General features: G+C 39.2%; 2 long non-coding RNA genes across 3 annotated transcripts; one reads left to right on the plus strand and one right to left on the minus strand.

The window, feature by feature from the left end:
* Positions 1-55: 55 nt before the first annotated feature.
* Positions 56-5,041, plus strand: LOC141538997 (uncharacterized). Of its 2 annotated transcripts, none has more exons than XR_012481175.1 (3): positions 56-235; positions 4,481-4,677; positions 4,795-5,041. It is a non-coding gene; the product is annotated as an uncharacterized LOC141538997 (long non-coding RNA). The 2 variants fall into 2 exon arrangements; XR_012481174.1 differs by lacking the exon at positions 56-235 and adding an exon at positions 4,107-4,166 and having other exon boundaries at positions 4,795-5,040.
* LOC141538998 (uncharacterized) lies at positions 1,102-27,991 on the minus strand. The gene is made up of 3 exons (XR_012481176.1): positions 27,720-27,991; positions 27,142-27,205; positions 1,102-1,458 (listed from the first exon to the last, which is right to left on the minus strand). It is a non-coding gene; the product is annotated as an uncharacterized LOC141538998 (long non-coding RNA).
* Between the last annotated feature and the right edge of the window lie 2 nt (positions 27,992-27,993).

Here is a 27,993-nt window from a genome sequence, read left to right on the forward strand (position 1 = left end):
AATCTAATCTGAGTTTTAAAATATTTTGGCTTTCTCTTCTGAACTGCTAAATAATTAGCAGAGAAGAGCTAACAGCCTGTGCCAGATTCCTTTACCTCAGTGGCTTCTCTGATCCCAGAGCCCTTCCCAGCGCAATGGGCGCAGTGTGCCCCTACCCCACCGTCTGTGCTGGTCTTTCTTATTCCTCCCCTGAGAACTGACCTTCTCTATTGAAACTCCAGATTCTCTTCAGCTGGTAAGTCGTGCTTCCAGTCCTTGTGGTATCTATCAGTCCTGAGCTAATTCTGAGACTTAATTTATCTAATTGGTTGTGAGGGAGTGAGGACGTTCACTGAGTCGTGTGTTTCTTCTCCGCCATCTTGGCTCCGCCCTCTATGTTCACTTTTTAAAAAAATATTTTTCTTTTTTTTCTTTCATGATTTTTCCTTTTTGTTATGATTTTTTCTTCCAATATGATTCATAAGGAAACCTATAAAAAATGAATGTACATGTATAGCAAAAAAAAAAAAGTTTCTTATGTGTAACTGGGGAAAATTAAAATTAAAAAATCAATCACATAAGTATGAAATGAACATTAAAATATTTTTTCTGTTGATATAAACTTAAGCAATATTAGAAACTTCAGCCTTACTATATTATAATAGAGAACTCTCCATAGTGGTACTAGTTGTTCTTGCTACTATAGGACATCTTTTCTCCATGTCTGTTTTTCTGGGGTTTTTTTCCTCTTATTTTGAAATCAAATAAATATGGAAGCTAATAAGGGGAAGCTAGCTGGCACAGAAGATAGAGCACTGACTTTGGAATAAGGGAGACTCTTCTTCTCTGAGTTCAAATCTGATCTCATATATTTAGTAGCTGTGTTATCCTGAACAAGTTACTTAGCCCTGCTTGCTGCAATTCCTCACCTGTCAAATGAGCTAGAGAAGAAAATGGTAAAGCACTCCAGTACCTTTGCTAAGAAAACCCCAAATGGGATCATCAAATCAGACACACAGACATAACAGCAATAACAACTGGAAAGTTTAGGCAGCCATATTAAATTTAGACCAGCATCCCTTACCTTATATTGTAAAGGGCTGAAACTCTGAATAGGTGCACTGGAATCAGACAACGGAACACTTAAGGCTAATTATTTATTAGACAATACTCTCTTAGCATATGCTTGGAAAAATGGCCCTTCCCACTATTCTGTGCTGGCTCCATCTTTTTGTGTATACACAGAATTGTAGGGGGGATTAGGGGGTGGTGTAAAAAGCCAGAGTCACTTTGGAGGAGGACGACGAGAAGGGAGGTCTGTAGGTGGAGAGCGTGTGGCAGTTTTGTCAATCCCCTTCACTTCTCCCCCTAAAGACCAAACTCTTTTGCTTATCCTGACTCCATTCTGTTTCTGAGACCTCCAGGAGGCTAATCCGGACTTCATATTATATAGAGAGAAACTCCAAATAGCTATATTATCTAGAAATAAAAAGCCACATTATAAACAAATTTTGGCAATGTGACAAAAAATATTACAAAGAGATCTATGGATAGGAGAAAAATTCATTACCAAATAAAGAAAAGAGAAGATCCTAGAAGATTAAAATTGATCATTTTGATTGCATAAAATTTTTAAAGTGTTTGCATAAATGAATCCAATAAAGCTAAGATTAAAAGAAAAACTTAACTGGAAAAAAATATTCACAGACAATTTTTTCTGACAAAGCTTTCATTTCTAAGGTATAAAAGCAAATCATTCAAATTTGTAAGAATAACACCCATAGGAGGGAGGAAATTTGGAACAAAAGGTTTTGCAAGGGTCAATATTGGAAAAATTACCCATGCATATGCTTTGTAAATAAAAAGTTTTAATTAAAAAAAAACAATAAGAGCCATTCCCCAAATGATAAGGGGTATAAAAACAGGAGTAGGCAGTTTCAGAGAGAAGGCCCCATTCTCTTTGGCAAAAAGTAGGTTTATTTAGGAGAAGAGGTTACAAACAAAATGAAGAAATATAATAGACACCATGATTGGTAAATATGAAGTAAACTTGGGAGAGCTATAGGTTTACCAAGAAAAGGTATTTGGAAGAATCTATTAAAGGAATATGCCATGAGGTGGAAATACTCCATTGACTGGCAAGCTAAATCCATCAAGGGAGTTAGCACCCTAAAAGAGTGAATTAGTTATAAGAAGAAAGACACCATGAGGCATGGGAATGAAGTAAGGAGAAAAGCACCACAAGGCAGAATGCCCTGGAGGGCTAACCCAAAAGGGGGTCAGCAAAGATGGCATGGGCAATGGACAGATTTATAGGGAAAATTTAACCATGGGGCTTTGACATAACTTGGATTTCTGACTGGACACAGCAAGGTGGGAGTATAAGGTAGAACTAATCCTCAAGCAGGGAATAAACTTTTCAGTATTTCAGTCTTTCTCTGTCAACCCCATCTAGTTACCCAGGACCTTATCACTATCAACTGCTCCTGGCACAGGAAAGTGTAGAGGCAGCACATACCAGGCAAGTGTGACCACTTCTACTACCTTGACCACTCTCACGATTCTTTCAGCCTGGTCCCCTAACTATCATCCTGGGAGGCAGTCTCTGTAGAGATGAAGTTTGGCAATTAAAAAAACACCCAAAGAAAATTCTTGCCGCAAGAGCCTCCCCATTATCAAATGATCCTAATCATAAACTGTTACCATTTTATCGGTGAAAAATGATATAAAATAAGAGACATTACTATCTGACTTGCCTCTGAAGTCTAAAGAACATGAGACTTTTTCATAAGGTGGAACTAAAATCTTCTCTGTGTATTTTTTCCCCATTAGACAGAAGGTGAGTAGGGACTCTCTTACTTTCCCTTTGCATTTCCAGGGCTTAATACATTGATTTACATATAGAAAATACTGAATAAATGCCTTATTTATTTATTCAACTGGGTATAGGGTAGGTTCCCATGAATGTTTACTCTGCTGGATCCTGGTTTGTCTTCTGAGGGTTGGGATGGAAACAGGGAGAAGAGGAGAGAGAGAAATTTCAGATTATCACCAAAAAAAAGAAGAAGAAGAAGAAGCCATGCCCAGGAATCTCATTAGATTGCTGGATTCCTCAAATTCAAAAGGAATTAAAATTGACTCAAATCCTTCATTCTCCAAAAGAGAGGCTGAGGCTCAGAAAGGTCTGGGCCATACAACAGTTTCATAACAGAGTTGGAATCCAAGCCCTCTTTCTGCTATGGACTGACCACCTTTATCACCTTCTCTTAAATAAACCTTCAAGTGCTTTTTTAAATGTCAGCTGTTATTACTCTCCCAACTCCTATATAGACTGTATTTATAAAGTGCTTTCTAATTTATTATTCAATCATGTCTGACTGTTCAACACCCCCTTTATGGTTTTCTTGGCAAAGATACAGGAGTGATTTGCCATTTCCTTCTCCAGTTAATTTTACAGATGAGAAAACTGAGGTAAACAGAGTTAGTGACTTGCCCAGAGTCACACATCTAGGAAGTGTCAGAGGTCAGATTTGAACTCAGAAAGATGATTTTTCCTGACCCCAGACTTGATACTCTCTCCATTGCACCACCTAGTTGCCCTCACAATTTGCAAATTGTTTGACAAATCTTTCATCTTATTTTTACAACAATCCTGGAAGGTAGATGTTGTTATTATAATAACTAGGAAACAGACTGAGAGAGCTCCAGTGACTTGCCCAAAGTCACACCATTTGCCAGCGTCTGAGGACAGATTTGAACTCATGCCTTTCTGATGGGCAAGTCAAGCTCTCTCCCATATGCTATGATCTTATAGATTTATCTAGTCCAGGATCATTACCCTGGGGTCCGTGAACTTGTTTGTATTGTAATATTTTGATAATCATATTTCAATGATGAGGTTTCCTTTGCAATCTTTTGTATTTAATTTGATGCATTGGAAAATATTCTTTTGAGAAGAAAGCTTCCCCAGATTCCCAGACGGATGCATGGTACAAAAAAAGACCAGAAAACCTTTGGGCCATCCTAGTTACCTTTAAAAAGTAAAAGGACTCTCAAGTAGGACAGGGTTCTCATTGGCTAAGTCAGAAGGGGAGGAGAAGAGAAGTCGTTATGTAGGTTGGGTTGGAGGAAAGATTACACGACTCAACCAGTTTGTTTAGAGCCTCTCTTTTCCTTTCCTGTTTAGGGTAAGAGAAAATTTCAGGGTGGGAGATGGATTGATGAGCTGTGTGTGTGTTGAGAAGTGAGAGGGGGAGAGAGGGAGGTAGAGATGAAGAGAGAGAGAAAGAGAGAGACAGAGACAGAGAGACTAAGAGAGAAAGTTAAAGAGACACAGAGAGAAAGTGAATGAAAGAGAAAGTGATTTAGAGGGGGGAAAGATGGAGGGAGAGAGAGAGAGAGAGAGAGAGAGAGAGAGAGAGAGAGAGAGAGAGAGATATAGAGAAAGAAACAGGGAGAGAGAGATCGAGTTTATTCCCTACTCCATGTGTGCTCTTTTCAGATGACGCTCACTGACCCCTGGTTCAGCTGGACTTTCCTTCTCCTCCTGGCCTGCTTACAGGACCAGCCGGTTTCAGCTGACTTCAAGGAAAAAGCACCCATCAGACCCAAGTGGCCAGGCAAGAAAGCCAGTCCCGTGGCTCTCAGGAACTACTGGAGGTCCATGAGGCGTTTTTTGGATTACCAAGAGAGGCTCTTGTGAGTTTGTGTGTCTTTGTGTATATTTGTGTTTATTTCAGTGTGCTTTTGAAACGAACAGCCTCTAACCCATCTTTCTCCTTCCTCTTCCTCCCTCTACCCACACTAAAAGTATAGAAGGAGAAGGCCAAAGAGACTGGCGACCCAGCACTCCAAAGACCTGACCTCTCCTTTACTCCCCAACTTATGGATTCCAGAAAGACCTCATCCCATCAAACCTCTGATGTCCATTCTTTCCCCTGATAAAAAGTTCAATCATGGAAGCAAGTGGACCTCTGGATTATCTCCCTCTCTCCCCACACTGTCACAACTTCTCTCTGGTGAATGGCCAGATTCTTTGTCTGGGACATAGACAATAAATGGAATCTCTGGCAAAGTTTCTGGACTTTTCAGGGGGCTGTCATATGGGAAGGAGCCTGTCTCCCTAGGGGCTGAGAGTCATAGGAACTCCTCCTTTGGAGGAGTGCATAGGAAAGAAAGCTGAAAGACTCATCTTTACCTTCCAACTCTTTACAGAGTTCAATGTAATGGAAGGAACACTGATTTTAAAGTGCAAAGACTTGGATTCTAATTCTCTCTCTGGCACTAAGTAGCTTTGGACCTGTTTCTTCTCTGGGTCTCAGTTTCCTCATCAGTAAAATGAGGAGATTAGAACCTTTAGGGCACCTGCCAACTCAGATATTCTATGGCAAGTCTTGAATCAGGATATAGGGTGGGGAAAGAGTGGGAGATGAAACTCCAGGGATGTCAAGATTAGTTAGGGGTGAGGGGGAGGGGGTCTTAGGTGAACACTAGTCTCAGTCAGAGTTTGGGCCTGCATGACATCTACCCAGAGTGACTCAGAAGCACTTATTGAAGATATGAGAGGATGCTTCAAACAGAGATTGTGTTCTTGGGTCTGAGAATATGGTAAATGTAGGAAGGAGGTGCCCTCCATTACCCTGTTGACCTAATGCTATACTCCAGATATCCTCAGAGCTTCAGTTCTTGCTCCTTAATCAGACTCCTTCCCTTCTAGTTCTTGCTCCTTAACCAGACTCCTTCCCTTCTAGCAGCCTTTACGATTCTCTGGCATTCCCTCTCTTATTTTTTGCCCCTCCTTCCCTCAAATTCCTGGTGTGAGGGTCATCATCATCTTTGTTCAGAATCCAGAATCCTTGGTGGATGTTGCAAAAAGGGGAAATTTCAGCTTGTTTTAAGAATGGACTTCCTAGCTATCAGTTAACCATAGTCAAAAATTTGAATGGACTGTCTTGGATGAGAGGCTGCCCATTCCTGATTTTCCCTTCTTCCACTCACGTTTTTAAGCGTGGAGGGATATTTTAGTCTAGATGTTGTTGTTTTTTCCTTTGTTCTTAGACAAGACCATGACATCAGAAAGGTGATACATGACTTACAAGTGAATTGGATTTAAGTGAGAGAACGCTGTGCAAAGTCACCAGTCTCAAATTCAGTGGATCAGAATGACTCTCCAGTCTCCTATGGCCCTGATTCAGTGGCCACTTAGCCTTCTTAAGTTAAGGTCTTTTCCAGGTCTCAGTTTAACCAAGACAGTGTCCATTCAGTGATTTAGGATAAGTAAGAAATGAGGCAGAGAATGACCCCTTTTACCTAATTAAAAAAAAAATCTGTCTGTCAGGGAAGATTTCTGGCCAAAACAGAAATAATTGATATTTATATTCACTCTAAGCTATTCGAGCTCAAACAATGACTGAGTGGGGCTTGGGCTCAGACCTATTTATTGGCCAATCTATAAGAGCCAGAGTGATTTGCATTTGAGGCATGATCCATTAAAAAGAAATATAGCCCTTAAATCCCAAGATATCTTGATCAGAGATCAAAGTTTACATTATTTTGGGTAGAGCATTCACAGATGATATGTGACCCTATGTGAATAGAAAAGAGAAAGGGGGAGAGTATGAAGGGACAGAAAGAAGACAAGGCAGGAAGGAAGAAGAAGGAGGGAAAGAAAGAAGGGAGGGAGAGAAGAAGGGAGGGAGGGAGGGAGGAAGGAAGGGAAGAAGGGAGAGGAGGAGGAAGGAATAGAGGGAGAAAGGGGAGATGGAAAGAGGGAGGGAAGGGAGGGAGGGAGGGAAGAGAGGGAGTGAGAGAGGAAATAAGGAAAGGAAGGAGGGAAGAAGGGAGGGAGAGAGGAAGGTGGAGTGATGAAGGAAGAAAGGAAAAAAGAAAGGAAGAGAGGGAGGGAGGGAGAAAGGGAAGGAGGAAGGGAGAGAAGAAGGAAGGAAGGAAGGGAAAAAGGGAGTAAGTGAGGAATCGAAGAAGAAGGGAAAGAGAAAGGAAGGAAGAAGGGAGGGAGGGAAGAATGAAGGGTTTATTCATAACAGTAAATGCCTCACTTTCCAAAAGTGAGAATTTCAGTGATTCTCTCACTATTCCAGCTTCAATTTCTTTATTTTGCCTTCTTGGGGATGGAGAAGAAGATAGGATGCCAGTTTTCTCCATAGCACACTCTTCCTGGGCACTTATTCCACTAAATCTAGACAGTTTTTGTGGATGTCCTGAGACAGGGAGAACTTGGAGCCCTCTGTCCATACTACTCACTGTTATCACTGAAGTGGGACCTGGTAATCAAAGTCAGAGATTTTTCCACGCTCATCATTTAGAGGGTGAGATATGATGGGAAGAATGCTGGATTTGGGATTGGGACACTTGGGTTGAATTGAATCCTAGTTTTGTTCCTTACAATTTGTAAAGAACCTAGGGGAAAATTTATAAAATGAGAGGGTTTGACAAGACATTTCCTAAGGTCTCTTCCAGCTCTAACTCTATGATAGACTTAATTGTGTGACTTCAGGCAAATTACTAACCTTCTCCCAGCCTCAGTTTCCTCAAATGTTAAATTTTATATAAAGATTTGGTACAAAGATAAATGGTTTTTATCTCATAGGTTTGTTGTCAAGAGCATATGGGCTGTGAAAGCACTTTGAAACCTTAACTTTATAAACGCTTAACTTTAAAGCTATATAAATGCTAGCTAGTATTTGTGATTCTATGACCAAGTAACTATTGGGAAGGGGAGAAAATAAGGGCTGTTTTAAGTAGTTAGACCACAAGGGGTGAGAGGGAGGTATGAGTGGTAGGGTCTATCAGCCTGGGATTGGGAGAAGTTAAGGCAATCCTGATTGACTGTGATAGCTTCTCCCTCCAAACTCCTCGATACCTGTGCAAACCTAAAACTCTCTGGGCCTCAGACCACCTCCATTTTTTTTTCTCTCCCCTCATTATTGTTCTTGAAAACCGATTGGGTTAGGGGTTCTTCTCCTTCCCTGCGGATGTGGGTGGATCTATTAAAATAAGCCTAATTCTGGTTGGGACAAATTGCAGGAATGGTTCCCTGCTGGATATTTTTGAGTCTATCCTTGGCACTGGAACCAGTCTGTGGTGGACAGTGGAGATAGGGGAGTGTGGGAGAATTAGAGAAGGATCATCTCTGACTGAGTATTGTGCATGGCCTAAGGAACAAGAAAAAGGGGGAAAACAGTTTTCTCTTCCTAATACACTTGCTAATATTCAATTATGATGACAATTTGATGACAGCTGAGGCAAGCATTTTAAAGGGCTTAGAAGTTTGGTCAGACTTCGAAGACTCCAAGGTCATCCAATGCATCTGGGCTATTACATTTGTCCTTTCCTCTGTAAGAGGAAGGCTGATGACTTTGTACAACTCTGCCTCACTTAAACCCAATTTATACCCAGGTCATGATATCATTTGAAAATGAAGGATGGAGACAAAAGAAAGGGAAAAAAAATTAAGGATGAATGACAACCTCCAATAGGAGGTTCTCCAATAGGGAAGATGAGCAGGAGATAGTGGTGACTCTCTTTTCTTTATAAAAGGAAAAAACTAATTCCCAGGAAGGATGTCTAATTTCAGCAGCAGGGTATGCCCTGCAAAGAAGAGTAAGGAAGTTTGCTCTGGTGACCCGGGTGTCTGCCTCCTAGGTTTTTCTTCCTGACTTAGATTAATTTTGAGTTTTGCTTTATGGAAGGCTGAGGATATGCTGGGACTCAGTGGTAGCTTGGTCAATGGGTCTATGTCCAAGGACACACTCCACCTCTACCTGTCCTTCCCAGGTACTCCTTCCACACCCACACCAAGGTAGCTGTGGGTAATAGGGACAGAAAGAGTCCTTTGCTCCCAGAGGTCCTTTGGTGGGAGGTAGGACTTTACTCCCTTCTCCCTCCCTCTGTGTTCTTCTGTAGGAAGCAGGGAGGATTGTTGACTATGTTTCTTTGTTAATGACTAAATTTTCTGTGGATGAATGATTTGAGGAACTTTCAGTAACTTCTAAAGAGACTAAATGACCCTAGGGTTTGAGAGCAGTGAGATCAAAGAGAAACCAAGTGTCTGGAAACAGAAATAAACAGAAAAGAATTTTAGTTCAGAAGAGGAAGGATTTGGTTTTGCAAAAGCAGCAGTTTGGGAAAATCTCAGCTCAGAGAATGAAAGCGTGACAGAGAAGCCGTGATATGGCTGATGTAGACATCAGATAATGGTCCACACCAAAAATTAGGTTTTGGGCAGGTGCAGAATTCACAATGATCGTTCTCTTTGGCAAAAGGCAGATTTATTTAGGGGAAAAGATTACAGACAAAATAAAGGTACAGCAGACACCTGGAATGGTCAATATGAAATAGAGTTGGGAGAGCATAGAAAGGGGTTTTAAGTGGAACTTGCCATTTACCAGGAGAAAGGAAACGTCCCATGAGCTTGGGGCATGCCCTTAGTTGTCAGGCTAAATCCTGAAAGAGACTTAACACCCCCCAAAAGTTAGCTAGGTATAGAAAGAAAAAATGGGGTCTGGAGAGATGCCACAAATCATGGAGGAGGGGTAAGAAAGAAGACTCCATGAGTCAGAGTGCTGTGGCAGATTGACCCAAAGGAGGTTAGTATAGCTTATAAATAGATTTTATAGGGAAAACCTCAAGGACATGACTAGGATTTCTGATAGGACATGGCAAGGTGAGACTGCCCAAGACTCAGAGAAAGTGGGTTTCACAGGTTTAATATAACTTGGATTTCTGACTGTAAACCTCCCCAGAGTGTGGGACCAAGGAGCAAAGGTAATTTCTATTAATGCTTTTTCCCTGCCTGCTTCAGGGCTAAATTCTTCAGTTTCTCTCTGCTCAACATGCCCACCGTTCAGGACCTCATCAATAGAATGCTCAAATACCCCAAGTTTTGGGACTACCCCCTGAATCATTATCTCTGGCTGATATAACCCCTTTGTTCTGATTGCCACTGGGAAATTTCAGATGAAAGCTCCAATATAGCTCCACTAATGTGACTAAGAGGAATCTCAGTTCTCATATAAGGTTACACACATTTAATGAATATAGGAAAGTCTTTATTCTTCCACATAGAAAATATGAAAACAATAGAATATCTTGAAAAAAATAACATTCTCCATCTTCTCTTTTTTCCAAGGCCCTAGGAACCCCTTACTCATAGCACCATTTTGGTTCAGACTCATTCTTTCAAGTCAGCTAGGTAAGGCAATGGATAGAGTATGGGACCTGGAGACAAGGAGGCCTGAGTTCACAACCCAGGTTGGATACTTTTATGTCTGTGACAATGGGATAGTCACTCACTTCTCAAAGCCTCAGTTTCTTCAGAATCAAATGAAATACTATTTTTAAAGATAAATTCTGGGCATACATTGCTCAATAAATGCATGTTCCCTTCCCTTTCTACCCCTTTGGGAGGGGAACCAATATGCGATTGCTTAAGAAACCCCTCATGAATCTCATTTTTCTTTTTTTCCTGAGGCAATTGGGGTTAGGTGACCTGCCCAGGGTCACACAGCTAGGAAGTGTTAAGTGTCTGAGATTAGATTTGAACTTACACCCTCCTGACATCAGGGTGGTCCTCTATCACTGTCCCACCCAGCTGCAACATGAATCCCATTTTTTACCCAAGGAACCTCCAGTATTATACTGCCAACCTAAGGGCTTAGACTCACTTTGAAAGGTAAATTTAGAATTGCTAGAGAGATAACCTTGCACATAACCCACTGTCAGAATTGGATAAAGTTGAAGTCTGTTCTCCTATAAAATGCTTTGAACTCCCCCAGTTGCTCTTTTAACTTCAGACATGGATCCAAGCTCCAAGGAGCTTTCACTGCTGGATCTTTAAATCTTTGCATTTGTGGTTGCTAAATGGGAGTCACTTGAGGTTTGTGCTGAGGCTGAGCCAGACCCCTCAGACCACTTGGTCCTTTTCTCTTTCACTGCCATTTCTCAGGTTGGCAGGTTATTATTGACTCTCCAACTTTAGGGCCAGGAATTTGGGGTCCAAGAATTCTCTTTAGCCCATGTAATTAATCCCTATGTACCCCTGTTCCAAGTGACTCCTGGACCCACATTTGTTTGTCTCAACTTTGTTGGGTTGTGGTCTATCATCAAAAAGTGAGGTGGTTTTTTTCTTCTTTGTTTTGTTTTGTTTTTTTTGTTTTTAAAGCTCAAAGCTCTAAAGGGGAAAAGATGAAGTCAGTGAATAAAGATTCCTTTATAGACCAACCCAAAGGTACAGCTCCCAACCTCAAAGGAATCTGAACCAAGGAATTCAATCATAGTGAGACTTTTCCTCCAAAGGGTACCAAAGTACATATCTACACTTTCCAAATAAAGGTATAATCTAAAGTCCCAGACCTAGGCTTGCTACCCAGTAGCTCATCAAACTAATTTAGACTAAACTTCTATTCCTCACGGAATCAATAAATGGAACCCTGGATCTTGGAGACTGGATACAGGTATCCAGAGAGGGAATCAGTAAGAACTCCAAAGCTGAACTCTGATGAGCTCTGCTTCTTATCTTTGCATCTGTGATTACCTTATTTATATAATTTTAATCCTGCTATAGAATCCCCTGCTGTGGGGACAGCAAAGACTTGAAATTCCATGAGGGTTGTCCTGTCATTTCTGAATTTTGTGTTTCTTGATCAATTCTGTCAAGTGAATGAACCTTACTTCCCTGAACCACTTCAAAACAACAAATGTGCCTAATTAAAAGTAATAATAATAATAATAATAAGGGAAACACTAAGAAAGAAACTTTTAAAGGAAAACTAATTTTTAAAATGGGGGTAAAAGGCATGAACAAAGAGATCCTAGGGAAATGAATAAATATGGATGCATAAAAGTGAGGAGAAAACCCTAAACTAAAAAGAATAAGTCTCCAATAATATGAGTTAGATTTCTGGACATCCCACAACAATCCCCAGCTTGATTTAGAATCTCATTGTCTCTCTATGGTGATGATTACCACTTCTGCTCATAAAGCCTTGGGCTCTGTTCTGGCCTCCAGATCCTCAGTCCTGCCTCTGCTTATTGGATATCTCCAACTGGATATTCAGTAAACATCTTAAACTCAACAGACTCAAAACTGAATTCCTTATTTTTCCCTCCTTCTCTACCTTCCTTCTAAATCTCCCGTCTTCCTAAATTTACTATCAAGGGTAACGCCATCCTTCCAGTCATCCAGGCTTATAATCTAAGTGTCATTCCTGACTCCTCTTTCATCTTCCCTTATCCAATCCATTGACAAGTCCTGTCAATTCTGTTGTTGTTATTTAGTCACTTCTGACTCCTGGTTAACGCTTTGGGGGTTTTTTTTGGCAGAGACACTGGAGTGCCATTTCCCTTTTCCAACTCATGTTACAGATGAGGAAAAAATTGAGGCAAGCAGTCTCTTGCTTACAGTCACACAGGTAGTAAATATATGAATTCAGGTCTTCCTGACTCCAGTCTTGGTGCTCTATCCATTGTACCAACTCCCTGCCCTTCTGGTAATTCTATCTTAGCATATTTGACCATGTCACCTCCTCTTCTCCATGCAAAAATCTTCACTACCTCCCTATCATCTCTAATAAAATTATCATCATATAATAAAATTAACTATTAAATTCTCTGTTATACTTTTGAAATGCTTCATGGCCTGCCTCATCCCAACTTTCCAGACTTCTTATATCTTACTTCTCTCAACTTACTCTGTGAGCCAGTGATTCTGGCCCCTTTGCTAATCTTTAAACAAGACAATCTATCTCCTGACCCTGAACTTTTCACTTTTCTTTTTCAACAAGCCCTCCTGGCTTCTTTCAGTCCAGCTAAAATCCCACCTTCTATTAAAAAAAAAAAAAAGCAAAACAAAATAAACCTTCACCCCAAAACAAACAAACCCTTTCCTGATCCCCCTTAATGCTTCCCTTTATTGATGATTTCCAATTTAGCCTGCCTCAGTCTACTTTACACCAGCTCCTAGAGAGCAGGGGCTTTTTGCTTTTCTTTGTAGCTATGTAGTCTGACATATAGTAGATGCTTACTAAATGTTTATAGACTAATTCTCTAAGGGAAGCACATCCCTTGTATGTGTATAAGGAAGGTCTGGCATTTATAAAATTAGAAAGAAAATCACTGCAGGAAGAGTATTTAATAAGAAATTGTGTATCAAATCAAAAATCGGAACATGGAAAAAAGGCAGAAAATTTCAAGGAAGTATAATTTCTGAGCAGAAGAATAACTCAGGAAAAACAAAAAAATGTAGAGCTGGATACATAAACAATATTCTAGCTTCTGATCTTTTTAGTCCACTTGGCTATTCCCTTCTAGTTTTGTGTGAACTCCAGAGTTTTGACTATCACTGATTGTCTTTCTCCCACCCCGAAAATTTCCCAAACATCCTTAGTTCTTATTCCTCCATTTGTTTTTTAATTTGTTACTCTTCTCTTTGTAATCTTTGCCTTCTGGGGACACTTCCCCCCCAACCCCCACTCACCTTTTCCCTTATTAATTTAGTAGTCAATACCTGGTAAAACTCCCTGGTTGAATAAGCAGATGAGAGCAATTTGTTCCCATGAAGGTGGCTGAAGCAGACTGTGGAGGCTTTAAACTTAGTCAGACATCAACAGTTCCAAGGACACCCACTATATCCTGGGCCATCTCCAGTTGTTCTGACCTTAGTTCTGCCACTGGGCTTCAATGACTCAGAAAGAGAGTGAGACTGATGACTTTGTATATAGTATTTTATTTTCCCCTAAAACATGCAAAGATAGTTTTCAATATACACCTTTGCAAAACCTTGTGTTCCAAATTTTTCTCTCTCTCTTCCTCCCATTCCCCCCAAGATAACAAATAATCCAATATAGGTAAAATGTGCAGTTCTACTAAACATATTTCCATATTCATCATGCTATAAAAGAAGAAATAGATCAAAAAGAAAAAAATTACAAGAAAGAAACAAAACAAAACAAAACAAGTGAACACACAAACAACAATAAAGATAAAAATACTATGCTTTGATCCACATTCAGTCTCCATACATTTCTCTTTGAATGCTGATAGCGTTTTTCATCCAAATCTTGGAATTGCCTTGAATCACCTCATTTTTGAGAAGAGCCAAGTTCATCACAGTTGATCATCACATAATCATGTTATTACAGTGTATACAATGTTCTTGGTTCTTCTCACTTCACTCAACATCAGTTCACGGAAGTCTCTCCAGGCCTCTCTGAAATAATCCTGCTGGTCATTTCTTATAGAACAATAATATTCATATACCACAATTTATTCAGCCATTCTCCAATTGATGGGCACCCATTCAGTTTCCAGTTTCTTGCCACTACAGAGAGGGCTGCCACAAACATTTTTGCACATGTGGGCCCTTTTCCCTTTTTTATCATTTCTTTGGGATATAGGTCCAGTAGTAACACTGTTGGATCAAAGAGTATGTGCAGTTTGATAGCCCTTTGGACATAATTTCAAATTGAAGCTGATGACTTTGAATAATTCTGCCTCATTAAAATCTAATTCATATGCAGGTCAAGACATAACTCCAAGATGTCATTGGTCCTCTTTGAAAATGAAGGATGACTAAGCTCAAAGGGCTATCCTTTAAATTAAATTTAAAAAAAAGAAAGAAAGAAAGAAAATGAAGAATCAATAACAATAACCTGGCCAGCCAGGAGCTTTTGGGGGCTTAGCCATCATTTACTCACCTGTGTAGGAGAATCCCTCATTAGAACTCAGAACCCTTAATTTAGTATGAGAAAGAATCTCAGACTTTATTTGGCCTAATCCAATCTTTGCATTTTACAGACAAGCGATTTTTGCCTTTCTTTGTAGCTATTTAGCCTAGCATATTGTAGGTACTTAGTAAATGCTTATAGCCTAATTCTAAGGGTTGTATATCCCTTGTATATGTATATAGATATATAAGAAAAGTCTGGCATTTATATGATCACAAAGAAAGTCACTGGAGGCCTAAGGATTGACTTGGAGTTACAGATTTTGAGCTGGAAGGTAATCTGAGTTCAACATTCTTCCTTCCCACCAACTCTTCTTCCACTTCTCATTATTTTACAGAGAGGAGAATTGAAGTTAAAGGTTTGTCTAGAGTTACATTGCTATTTATGTGGCTGATATAGCAGATGATGTGGTTTGTAGTCTTGGGCATCAAAGGATAGCACCAAATGTTGCGGTTTGGTCATGTGAAGAATTCACAATGGCCATTCTCTTTGGCAAAAGGTAGATTTATTTAGGAGAAGAGGTTGCAGACAAAATGAAGGAGCACAATAGACACCAGAAATGGTAAATATGAAATAGAGTGAGAGAGCAGGGGTGGAAAGGGCAGAGCAGTTCCCTAATGGAATTTACAATTAGCCAGGAAAAAGGAAACACCCCATGAGATTAGGGCATGCTCTTAGCTGGCAGGCTAAATCCTAAAATGGATTTGGCACCCTAAAAAAGTTAATTAACTGTAAGAAGGAGAAAGATACCACAAGGGGAAAGAAGCAGAATGTTGTGGCAGGCTGACCCAAAGGGGGTTCAACAAATATGGCATGGGCCATAGATAGATTTCACAGGGGAAATTTAACCTCAGGGATGTGACTGGGATTTTTATAGGACATAGCTGGACTGCCCATGACCTCCACAGATGGTGGGACTACCAAAGGGCTAAACTGATTTGTATCACTCTTTTCACGGCTTGCCCTATGGAACAGATCCATCAATGCTCCAGTTTCTCTGCCAACTGCATCCAGCTACTGAGAACCTCATCACTAATGTCTGAAGCAGGATTTGAACTCCAAGTTTAGATACCACACCCAGCTCTTAATCTACTTTTTGATGTTGTTTAGTCATTTTTCAATTATGTTAGACTCTGTCAAACCCTATTTAGGGTTTTCTTGGCAGAGATACTGAAGTTTGCCATTTCCTTCTCCAGCTCACTTTACAGATAAAGAAACGGAGGCAATTGAGGTTAGGTGACTTATCCAGAGTCACTCAGCTACTAAACATCTGAGGTCAGATTTGAACTCAGGTCTTCTTATCTTCAGATCTAGCATTCTATCCACTGTGTCACCTAGATGTGTCACTTGGTGGGTGGGCTGTAATGTCCGACCTAGCTTTCTGAAGGTCCTCTGGAAGGGCCTTACTCTCAGCAAGAGAGGCAAGAGAATGGACAAGAATAGAGTCCAAAGTCTTTATTGTCTCCTTCACAGTCTGTGTCTGTCATAGTCTGACCCAGTCTCCTCCAGCAGTCGGACAGTCTGCCAGTCTCAATCATTCTCAGTCTGAGTCTGACTTTGGCCCAGTTTTCTCAGCCCTTAAATACCCTGTTACAATTACATCATTACAGCATACTGAGTGTGAGCCAATGTAGAGTGATTATATCATACTAGATATATGTAAACTAGAAAACCATTACCTCACCAATTCCACTGAGTCAACACCTTGTTTCAAGTATACTTCTCCAGAATTCTGGCCCTCTGTACAGTGGGTATTAAGCAGCAGAACAAATTTGGGATTTGAGCCCAATTCTTCTGACTCTGGAATCTAGCTCTTTCTATTACATGACACAGCATTGGGAGCGGGATGACTCATAAACATAGCCCTACAGATTTTCTCCATGTTTGGATAAGGCCTCAGGGTGGTCGTTGCCTTCTGGAGACTATAGGAAGAATGGCAGCTCTCCCTTTCACTGTTGGAAGGGCTAGTGATACCAACAGATTAAAGAGATGAGGCTAGTAATCCTCATATAGAATTAACCTCTGCAGTCATTTGGGGAGAGTGGGGAGAGGGAGTAAGAAGTTTCCTGTGAAAGGAACAGATGCTTCTTATGTGCTCTACACCAGGGTGGGTAAATGTGGCCAGATCTGGCTGTGGCCGGGCTCAGATTCCCTCAGGATCATATTTCTGGATCTTTGAGGTCCTCAATACTCCGTCTTTGTATTTGGCTGGATTTTTATTATTGTCTTTGTCTCCCAGTAAGCCCTTTTTGAAAAACCAGGCTTGGACTTGGAGCTACTGGGAGAAAGGATTAGGTTGCGCCCAGCCCAGGAAAACTGCAGGAAGCAGGTGCATTGGCTGTGGAGTCAGCTGCAGGGGCAGCCTGGAGATAACTACATAGATACCAGGTCGGGGATCCAGTCTGTGGGTGCCTGACACCTTTCACACCTGGCTCCTCTCCACTTGTACAGCTCCAAGTCTGGTCAGGCTGCTAGATGCACAAGTACTTGGGTTAAAGGAGGCCCAAATCCGACCTCTGACACTTCCTAGCTGTGGGCTCTCACTTAAATGTCTCCCTCAGTTTCCTTAACTGTAAAGTAGAGCTACCTAACAATAATACCTCCCTCACAGGATGATGCGGCAGCTAGGTGGCGCAATGGATAAAGCATTGGTTCTGGAGTCAGGAGGACCTCGTTGCATCTTGGCTGCAGACACCTAAATGTTTGACTCTGGGCAAGTCACTTAACGCTGCCTCAGTTTCCTCATTTGTGAAATGAGTCAGAGAAGTCTGATGTAGAATTTGAATTCAGTTCTTCTTGTGCCACTTACCTACTTACTTAGACTAATGCAAAAATCACATAAATTAGGATCCCGTCATGGTTACGCTACTGCTCAAGAATCTTCAGTGGCTTCCTTTCCGTGTCTAGGATAAAGTACAAACCTCTCACTTTGACACTTATGGCCCTTTACAATCTGGTTCTGATGGAGTGATGGATCTCAGCAAAAAGCCATGTGCCTGCATAGAAGACTTGCTCATAATAATAACTAGAATTAATTTATTTAGCTTTAAGATCTACAAAGCATTATATATATACATATACATATATAATTTCATACAATTCTCATGACAAATGAAGGTAGATATTTTTATTACCCCATTTTACAGATGAAATCCTTAAGGCAGATAGAGAGTGACTTACCCAGGATCAGGCTAGATTTGAATTCAGATCTTCTTGATTCCAGGTCCAGTATTTTATCTACTTTGCCACCAGCTATTTATGCAATTGTTAACTGATCATATTTTTTTTTTCCTTTTGGGAATATTTAGGCATCAAAGGCAATGTAGTATAGTTAAATGAGCTAAGGGATCAGGAGTTTTCCAGAAAGCTACTTAAATATCCTATATTGTAAATGTCAAACCCAGTGGAATCTTGTTCAGTTGGTCAACCTTAAGCTCCTAGTATGTATCATTATGTCTTTTTTCAACCCCTCTTAATCTAGTGCCTTCCTTTTGTTAATTATATCCTATTTTGTATGTTGCTTATTTCTATATTTTTGTTTCCATGGCATCTCCCCCATTAGACTGTAAACTCCATGAGGTCAGGGATTGTCTCTTGCCTCTTTTTTTTTAATTCCCAAAACTTAACACTGTGTTTGGCACTAGTAGATATTTAATAAATGTTTCATTGAATGCTAAGTGATAGAGATACAAAGAAAGGCTGGGGGGGAATAGTTTCTGCTTTCAAAGAGATCAGTAATGGCAGAAAGAACATACAAAATCTATTGAGACAAAATATAGAATTAGTTTTTGATTTATGTGAATAATGAATTCTCTGAATTGTTATAAATATTCAAATTTGCACTGTGTCTAATGGTGATATATCTTGCAACTGGAACCAGATGGCTCCAGAGGAGCAAGTGAGGCTGATGACTGCATAGCCCTCTCTCATTGAAATTTAATTCACTTACATGTCATGGCACTATCTCCCTGATGTCATGGTACTTTTTGAGTATTAATCACAAATAACAACATCTAATGATAGCCATCTCTGGTTGGGGGTGAGAGGAAGTAGTAAAGAAAAAAAATAAATTTACATGATAACTTTATTATATATTTAAAAGGAATAGCAAGGGGCAGCTAGGTGACACAGTGGATAGAGCACCAGCCTTGGATTCAGGAGGACCCGAGTTCAAAAGTGGTCTTAACACTTCCTAGCTGTGTGACCCTGGGCAAGTCACTTAACCCCAGCCTCAAAAAAAAAAAAAAAAAAAAAAAAGGAATAGCAATTTGTATCTGACATATTTGTAGTTTCTTGTAAAATCATCTTTTATTATTATTATAACGTTATGGAAATACTTGTTTTGTTCCATAAATTTAAAAATAGAATAAAATTTTAAAACCCAATAAAAAACAAAGTTATAATTTTTAAAAAAATACCACATGCCTGGTAGTAATTCAGTGTCTAGGTAGGAGTGATGTTGACAGGATTATCTTGTCCCTAAGTGGATCCTTGTGTAATTTCTTGCATTGACAAGACTTTGAACTGAAGCCCATAGTTCTTAAAAACAATCAGGAGGCTAAACTACAGATGTTGATCCCCAAGTAATATTGTATAAATATTCCTCAATCACCAGTTAACTTTTGGAGGCAAGTATATTTTACTTTTATTCTTTCCTATAAAAGTCCCCCTCCCCATACTTTTATAAATTGGGAGTTCCACCAGGGAACTTTGCCCACTTTATGGCATGATCACAAAGCATTTTGCCCCTTTTCTCAAAGATGGTTTGAGCCTATGAATTCTCTCTGGATGACTCCCTACCTTCATGATTTCTTGTATTCCAGCAGTTCCAAACTTATCTTTCCAGACTTATTTCACTGTATTTTTTTTATATACCCTAAGCTCTAGCCCACTGACCTGTTATCTGTGACCCCCATCTTAAGATTCAATCTCCTACCCCTGCACCGCTTCCCTTTCAATCCTACAGTTTCTGTCCCTATTACCTTAGAAATAATCTAATCCAATGCCATTAGGTGGTGCCATAGTACATAGAGCACTGGGCTTGCAAGAAGACTCATCTTCCTTCTGATCTCAGATGCATTCTAGCTATGTGATCCTGGCCACGTCACTTAACACACTTGTCTCAGTTTCCTCATCTGTAAAATGATATGTAAAAGGGAATAGGAAACCACTCTAAGTGCCTCTGCTAAGAAAACCCCAAATGGAGTCAGACATGACTGAAAAGATTCAGCAACAATAATCCAATCCAATTTTCTCATTTTACCAATATTGGAATTGAAACCCAGAGAGATTATAATTCATTCAGGAACACACAGAAAGTAGGAACAAATTATCTTACTAGAGCCCCCATACTTTATTTTTTATTTTATTCATTCATTCATTCATTTGTTTATCTGTTCATTCATTCATTCATTCATTTATCTATCTGTCTGTGTTTTTATTTGTTTGTTATTCATTCACTCATTTATTTATTTATTTATTGGCTGAGGCAATTGGAGTTAATTGACTTGCCCATGTTCACTTGGTTAGTAAATGCTAAGATAGATTTGAATTCAAGTGCTCTATCTAGCTGCCCCAAGCCCATATACTTTAGATCTAATCTGTCTGGGTGTCTGCCCCCAAATCTCACTACCAATTCCACTTAGTGCCCTTTCTCAGCCAATCCAGATACAAGGAGCTGGGTATGAAGTCAACAATATTGGATTATTTTTCCTTTTCCTTAGTATACCTGAGAGGGAGCTTAGGGGTCTTTGAGGATGGAATGGGAATGTGTTCATTTAGGAGTATTGTCTTCTTTGAGGGAAGGTTCATCTTTCTAACTGGGCACTTATTAAATACTATTTGAAATGAGGTAATTTAGGCCAATAGACTTGTGATGAGAGAGCCATCTGCATCTAGAGAGAGACTATGGGAACTGAATGTGGATCACAACATAGTATTTTCACCTTTTTTTGTTGTTGTTCTTTTTTTCCCTTTTTGATCTGATTTTTCTTGTGCAGCATGATAAATATGGAAATATGTTTAGAAGAATTGAGCATGTTTGACCTATATTAGATTATCAGGATATCTAGGTGAGGATGGATGGAGGGAAGGATGGAGGATGGAGGAGGCAGGGAGAAAAAAATTGGAATACAAGGTTTTACAAGAGTAAATGTTAAAAACTATCTTTTCATGTATTTTGAAAAATAAAAGGCTATTATTACAAAAGACTGTAAAGGGGAAAAATAAAAAAATAAATGCTATTTTTTTGGTTACATGCCTAGAGTATCAGGCATTGGTCAGAAAGGCTGGGGACTCAGGCTACTGGCTAACCCTCAGGAAAGACAAACAAATAGATTTCTCCTTTCCTCCCTTTACCCCAGATTTTTCCTCCATATATTTCTTTCCTTCTCTTCTCCCTCTCTGCACCCTCCCCCTTTTCCCCACAATGCAGCAGCTTCCCTTTTAGCAGGGAAATTCACTGAGCTGTAAAATTTGCTTGAGCTAAAAGGTACAGGTAGGATCATGTATGTAGGGCCCTGGGTGGCCAAATAGCAGGGGCAGAATGTTCTGAGTCATCCAACACTAGTCTCCACAGCATGAAAGGAATGGGGGAGGAAAGATGTGTAGCAATGTTGAAATTAGTTGCTCCCAGCCAAGACTGACAAGAGGCCAAAAAAAATGGAAGACTCAGAATTTCAAAGTTAAATGACAATCCAGGCCCATCCATATGTGTGGCATCCTGTCACCTCCTCTTGATGAGGTACAAGTCACAAAGGCGGGGAATCATCTGGAATGAATTCAGATTCAAACCATCTCCAGATGAAGGGACAAAGCTTTATTATAATATCATAAGGCTGGTAAAGTTACTAATGAACTCATAATTAAAGTGAATGTGTGGGGATGTACCCAAGTTCTGTTTCCAAGGATATATTCATTAGAATTTTGGGAAGATAAAATGCCCCCAACAACCAAAGGAATGACAATAGTGCCCCCTCTTTTTTGTAGGGCCCTTTCCCCTTTGTCATTGCTGCATTTGTGTAGGGAGATAGGAGTAATATCTCCTCCTGATTGGCTATGAAATCACTAAGACTGTGACACATTATGCACAGGAGAATATTTCTTGAATTGTTGGAGTGACTTTAAAGATATGGTGAGGATAATGGGCAAAGCAAGGAATTTATGGGCCTAAAGAGAGGCCCCAAAGAAAGCTTATCCTTTAAAATGTCCTTTAGTTCCAAGTATGTGTTCCTCCATAGATTAAGAGAGGACTTAACAGATAAGATCATTCTGTCATTGATTCTGCTGAGATTTCATCTTGCTCGTGAGTCATAAAGCATCTTTGTTCTCATGCATTCCATTATCGAAAGTACTCCATATTACTTCCTTAATTATGTCTTATGACATCACTGTGTTTGCTGACTTACCTGTTATGGCCTTTTGTGTAAGAAGCTAAATTGGCCTGTATAAAACTGTTACATTCCTGATTTGGGGGGTGTGTGTGTGTGTGTGTGTGTGTGTGTGTGTGTGTGTGTGTTACTTGTTTCCTAAAGTGACTTTTATCTAGAATCACAAAAGAAATCATATTTTTAGTTTGCAAATATTTGGTATATGACACATAATTCTAGCCAAATTTCACTTCCTCACTATGAATATTGGAGAAAAAAGGAGTAATTACCTAGTTATGGTCTTCCTACTCCCTGAAAGCAAAAGCATTCAAGATCATATCTATCTAATTAAATCTCTGCAATATGGATCACTCTGGTTCTTGTGGCTTCGTTTAAAGCTTTACACACTGAACCATAAAACTACAAAATATTAGCACTAGAAAGAGTCTTAGAAAACATCCAGCCCAACTTTCTCCTTACACAGAGGCTAATAGGGAGAACCATAGAGAGCAAATAATTTGTTAATTAATAAGTCAGTAAATGTTAAAGGCTGGGCTAAAATCTAGGACAAGACTAATGTATTGTCTCCCCTCTTTTGTTAGAAATGAGGGATCTGTTCTCTTGACGGTTTGCAGTTTAAATAAATTCTTTCAGCAAAGGATCATGTGGGAAAAGAGACTTGATCCAAGCCCAATCTGGCCCAGCTGGTTTTTATCTTCAGAGTATTTTCTTCTACGTTGGGGTCAAGTACTAGGCATATTCCCAAGGTAATACATGCTGGCATGGGAAATTATAAAGGCTCTTGACTTGGATTTCCTTAACAGTCACACAAATAAGAAGTACTTTTTGGGTTGCAAATTCCAATCTTCTAACTATAAATTCTTCTATTGATTATATCACCTATTCATAGGTTTAGAGCTAAAAGCAAACCCAGAGATTATATAATAAATGGTATAGATTATTATGAACATAGCATTTATGTTTTTGTCTTATCCCCACTACTGTAAACTCCATGAGGGAGGGATCGTGAATTAGTTCAACTTTTTATGAACTTATTTACCCCCAAATTCAGTGTTCTATCCTTAGTAATTGTTTGCTACATGTTTAATGTCTTCTGATTCTCAGACTTGTGCTTTTTTTCCATCACAATATGGTACTAGCAATTTAAAGATATCTGTTATTTCTCCCTCTACTGACCACCCTAAATTCTATCTTTTTCTCTGGTCTGGAGTCATTGGAGAAAACATAAAGTAGATTAGATTGAGAACAGAATCTGGATCTATGATTGTGTTAGCCTAGGGAATTTCCAGCAGGGAAAATTTGCTTTAAAAATTCTGGTTGACCTTTGATCCAGCAGTGTTACTACTGGGCTTATATCTCAGAGATATTAAAGAAGGGAAAGGGACCCACATGTGCAAAAATGTTTGTGGCAGCCCTTTTTTGTAGTTGCTAGAAACTGGAAATTGAATGGATGTCCATCAATTGGAGAATGGTTGGGTAAATTATGGTATATGAATGTTATGGAATATTATTGTTCTGTAAGAAATGACCAGCAGGAGGAATTCAGAAAGGCCTGGAGAGACTTACATGAACTGAAGCTAAGTGAAGTGAGCAGAACCAGGAGATCATTATACCCTTCAACAATAATACTATATGAGGATCAATTCTGATGGATGTGTCTATCTTCGGCAATGAGAAGATCCAATGCAGGTCCAATTGATCAATGATGAACAGAACCAACTAAACTCAGAGAAAGAACACTACTAAATGAGTGAGGACTATGCATTTTTGTTTTTCTTCCCAGGTTGTTTTTACCTTTCTAAATCTGATTTTTCTTGTGCAACAAGAGAACTGTATAAATATGTACTTATATATTGTATTTAAGATATACTTTAACATGTTTAACATGTATGAGACTGCCTGCCATCTAGGAGAGGGGGGAGGGGAAAGGAAGGACAAAGTTGGAAGAGAAGTGATTTCAAGGGTCAATGTTGATTACCTATTCATATGTTCTAACAATAAAAAGCTATTTAAAAAATTCTGGTTGACATGTGCACAAGTGTTGTAGTAGCCCTTTTTATAGTGACAAGGAAACTGAGTGGATGCCCATTAGTTGAAGAATGTCTAAATAAGTTGTGGTAAATTAATGTTATAAAATATTATTGTGGAATATAAAAAACAATCAGCAGGATGATTTCAGAAAGACTTGGAGAGTCTTACATGAACTGATGCTAAATGAAGTGAATAGAACACAGCATCAAGAAGATTATGTAATGATCAACTCTGATAGATTTGGCTCTTTTCAATAGTGAAGTGATTCAGACCATTTCCAATATACTTGTGATGGAGAGATCCCATCTGCATCCAGAGAGAAGACTGTGGGAGCTGAATGTGGATCACAACATAATATTTTCACTTTTGTTGTTGTTGTTTGCTTGTTTTTCTTTTCGTTCTCACTTTTTTTCCTTTTTGATTTGATTTTTCTTGTGCAGCATGATTAAAGTGGAAATGTGTATAAGAGAATTGCATAAAAATCTGGAACACAAAGTTTTGTAAGGATGAATGTTGAAAACTATCTTTGCGTGTATTTTGAAAATGAAAAGCTATTATTAAAAAAAAAAAAACAACTTCTGGTGGGCATCTTCTGCAATTTGTAGTCTTAGCAAGCTGACAAGAAGTTAAAATAGCAAGAAATTAAATGACTTGTCTAGTCAAATAGCCAGTATGTGCTAAAGGCAGTACTTAAAGACTCATACCTATGCACTTGTGGCCTTCTTTTCCCCAGGTTAAACATTGCCATTTCTTTCAAATGATCTTCATATGGTATGCTTTCAAGAATGTCTGTTCTGACATTCTCCTGGCCATTGTCCTAGGCACTCCCCAACTTGTTACTTATATTTCTAAAATGTGGTGTTTAGAACTGAATACCACACTTCCAGTGTGATCTGACCAGTGGGCCAAATAAGACCTCTGTAAAAGGATTTCTCACTTATTAATGGTAAGTTCCTCTAGGGAACTTAGCTTACATACTTCTTGTAAACTGCTAAAACTCCTTTTGGAATTTAGCCCATAAATCGACAGTATAACAATAAAATCATTGCCTTTTGATTTGGAGATGGTTTAAACCTAAAAATTCTTTTGAGATACCCCATGACACCAGCCCTAAATCCCAATATTCTTTTGGGGTTCAACCCCCACTACCCAATATTTGGTGGACTGTATGGGGAGAGTCTTGAAACTTCAATAAATTTGGAGGGTACAGTGCTTCTATAGACCCCTCAAAGCTATTACATCACTTTCTGAAACCATGTCTCTATTACTATGTTACTTTTATGGCTAAATTGCCACATTAAATCTATACTTGTTCATCAATTCTCTGATTTAGGAGAATTTTGTTTTTGCTTTTGCTATAGTTACACAGGACCAAAAGTCCAGAGCTGGAAAAGATTAATAAAATTAATTTCGTTCACATGTAAGCTCCTTGAAGGCGGGGACCTTTTAATTTTGTTTTATTTTTCATTTGTATCCTCAATGATTATCACTGAAAAATAAGTAATAAATGTTGATTGATTGATTGTTTTAATTTACATTTGTCTAATCAATAGTAATTTAGAACATTTTTCACACAATCATAGATGGCTTTAATTTCTTCATCTGAAAATTGTTCATATCCTTTGACCATTTATCAGTTGGGGGATGCCTTGTATTCTTATAAATTTCACTCAGTTCTTTATATATTTGAGTAATGAGGCCTTAATCAGAAACATTGGTTGTAAAAATTGTTTCCCAGCTTTCTGCTTCCCTCCTCATCTGACTGGATTGGCTTTGTTTGTGCAAAAACTTCTAAATTTAATATGTCAAAATTATCCATTTTGCATCTTATAATGTCTTCTAGTTCTTATTTCATCACAAATTCTTCCTTTTTCCAAAGATCTGACAGGTAAATGATCCATTGCTCTCCTAATTTGCTTATAATATTATCCTTTATATCTAAAGCATGAATCCATTTTGTATCTTGACATATTGGACTATGCCTAGTTTCTGCCATACTATTTTTCAGTTTAGTAGCAGTTCTTTTCAAATAGTAAGTTCTTATTCCAAAGCTGGAGTCTTTGGATTATTGAACAATAGATTTCTATGTTCATTGACTATTGTGTCTTGTTTACCTAACCTGTTCCACTGATCTACTGCTCTATTTCTTAGCCAGAATCAAATGGTTTTGATTATTGCCACTTTATAAACATTTCACTTTTTATCAGTTCCTTTAAGTGTTTCCAGATTTTTCTGAAACCATCCTGCTCATAATTTCTTACAGTCCAATAGTATTCCATAAGAATCATATACCACAACCTTTTCAGCCATTCCCCAATGGATAGGCATCTCCTCAATTTCCAATTCTTTGACACTACAAAAAGAACTGCTATCAATATTTTCGTTAAGTACTTTTCCCTCTTTTATGACCTCTTAGTAGTGGTACTGCTGGGTTAAAAGACATGCAGTTTTATTTCCAAATAGTTCCAATTATTTCCAGAATGGTTGGATCAGTTCACAAGTCCACTAACATTAGTGTCTCAATTTTTCCCACACCCTGTCTAGCATTACAAGGAAGCAAAATGTTAATTGCTTTCTCCTATTGAATCTCTTCAATTTATCTTGGATATATTTTGTTTATAGGTAACTGTTTTCATGTGGTCTCCTCCATTAGATGTGAGCTACTGGAGATCAAGGACTAAGCACCTGCTTAGTACAACAACTAGCACACAGTAGGAGGTTAATAAATGTTTGTTTACTAACTAAAAGCCCAGAGAGTTGCAGTGTCTTGCTGAAGGTCATACAGGTTTTAGGAGGCTGAGTTTGTACATACTCTCTGTACTCTTTCCCTATAGTTCTGTTCTTTTCTAGGAGGAAGACACACACACACAAATTCACATAGGTAAAAGTAATGCAAATGCTATTTCTGCCATATCAGAATTTTAGACCTGGAAGGGACTTTTCATCCCTAAGATGGAAAGGACTTGGGTGAGGGCAGAAGGGCATTCTGAAGCTTCTCTCACCTTGGTTAGGACTATCAGGACATCGCAGAGTCGTGACAACTATAGGAGTAGTTTTCCAGGATCCCTTTAAGACACAGGAGAAAGAAAAGAATGGGGGAAGGCAAAGCGCCCCAGTTGGGAAAAGTTTTTTCCAATGGACCTCCTCTCCTGAAATTCCTGCCTTCTTCCTGCTATATGGGGTATGACCACTCTCTTGTCTCTGCCCCCCAGATAGATCTACCCATCCCACCATCAGTAAGGAGAGAGGGCCTTCTAGAGCTGATCCTTTCATTAGAATGTTAGCTCATCACAAGAAAGAATGATTTCTGTCTTTGTACTTGTATTCCTAGTATCAAACATCAGATCTGGCTCATGGCAGGTGCCTAATAAATCCTTGCTGATTGATTGGGGTGCAGTGAATGGCATCCTTCTTCCAGCCCATTCCTTTGGTCCCCCTCACCTGTGGTCATTGCATGTTATTAAGCATCAAAGAAAACTTAGACATCTGTAGACCTCTTGGTATTTACGAAGGTGCTAGGGAAAGATGGGGAAGGTATCCTATCATTGCCCCCCCCCCCAATAGGCACAAGGATTCTTACCTGCAACTCAAGCTTTCTTCAAAGAAACTCCCAATAAACACCAATAAAGGCACAGGAGGGTCTCCCAGTCTGTAGGCATATATCCTTCTTACCGCTTCCTCTAAGCCCAATGCTTGGCTTGGTTTTTCCTGGGTTTCATTTACTTTCTAGTCAGTCCTTTCATATACTCCACTCCAGCAAAAATGGAATTCACTTTCCTCTGACTCCACATGGTATTTTATGACTACGTCTTCCCTCCTTCCTTCTTAATCCTCCAATCACCTTCACCATCTCG

The sequence above is a fragment of the Sminthopsis crassicaudata genome, chromosome 4 (genome assembly GCF_048593235.1).
Source record: "Sminthopsis crassicaudata isolate SCR6 chromosome 4, ASM4859323v1, whole genome shotgun sequence".
Lineage (NCBI taxonomy): Eukaryota > Metazoa > Chordata > Mammalia > Dasyuromorphia > Dasyuridae > Sminthopsis > Sminthopsis crassicaudata.